The sequence below is a fragment of the Triticum aestivum genome, chromosome 5B, assembly GCF_018294505.1.
Source record: "Triticum aestivum cultivar Chinese Spring chromosome 5B, IWGSC CS RefSeq v2.1, whole genome shotgun sequence".
Taxonomy (NCBI): Eukaryota; Viridiplantae; Streptophyta; class Magnoliopsida; order Poales; family Poaceae; genus Triticum; species Triticum aestivum.
In genome coordinates this window covers 423056598-423057311 of record NC_057807.1, presented here as the reverse complement: position 1 = coordinate 423057311, position 714 = coordinate 423056598, and positions in this window count along the sequence as shown.

Below are 714 nucleotides of genomic sequence, written 5' to 3'. Positions count from 1 at the left end.
CAATCCATCGGATCTCGACAAGCACAACGCAAAAAGAGTTACATCGAATAGATTTCCAAGAAGATCAAGGAGAACTTTGTATTGAGATTCAAAGAGAGAGAAGAAGCCATCTAGCTAATAACTATGGACCCGAAGGTCTGTGGTAAACTATTCACAACTCATCGGAGAGGCCTTGGAGATGATGTAGAGGCCCTCCGTGGTGGATTCCCCCTCTGGTGGAGCGCCGGGGAAGACTCTGTGACGCCCGGATAATTAAGCTACAGTGATCTCCTGTTGATGATGAAACGTCACCACGATTACTATTGTTCAACTCGCGTTGGTTTGAAACCGGTTCAAGTTTAGTTTTAAATCAAACTTAAATTTCAAAGTTTTCAAATGTAAAACTAAAGTGTTCAGACTTTGACAAATAATTCATAGAAAATACTGGTGGAGAAATCATATATTTGCAAATTGTTTAAGTGCCTTAAAATTAAATAAAACATAAATGTTTTTAAAAGAAAACAAAAATAAGAAAAGGGCCAAACCCCCCCTCTCTGCCTGGGCCTTAGCCATTGGGCAGGCCCAGCCGGCCCAGCAGACCAAGCCAGCCCAGCCGCCCCCCTTGCTCCCCTTACCCACCCCGAGCCCAACCCTAGCCGGTTCCCTCCCCACACGCCCCCACTTCCCTCCCCCACGATCCGCTCCTCTTCTGCCCCCCCGATTGGATCGGGGGGA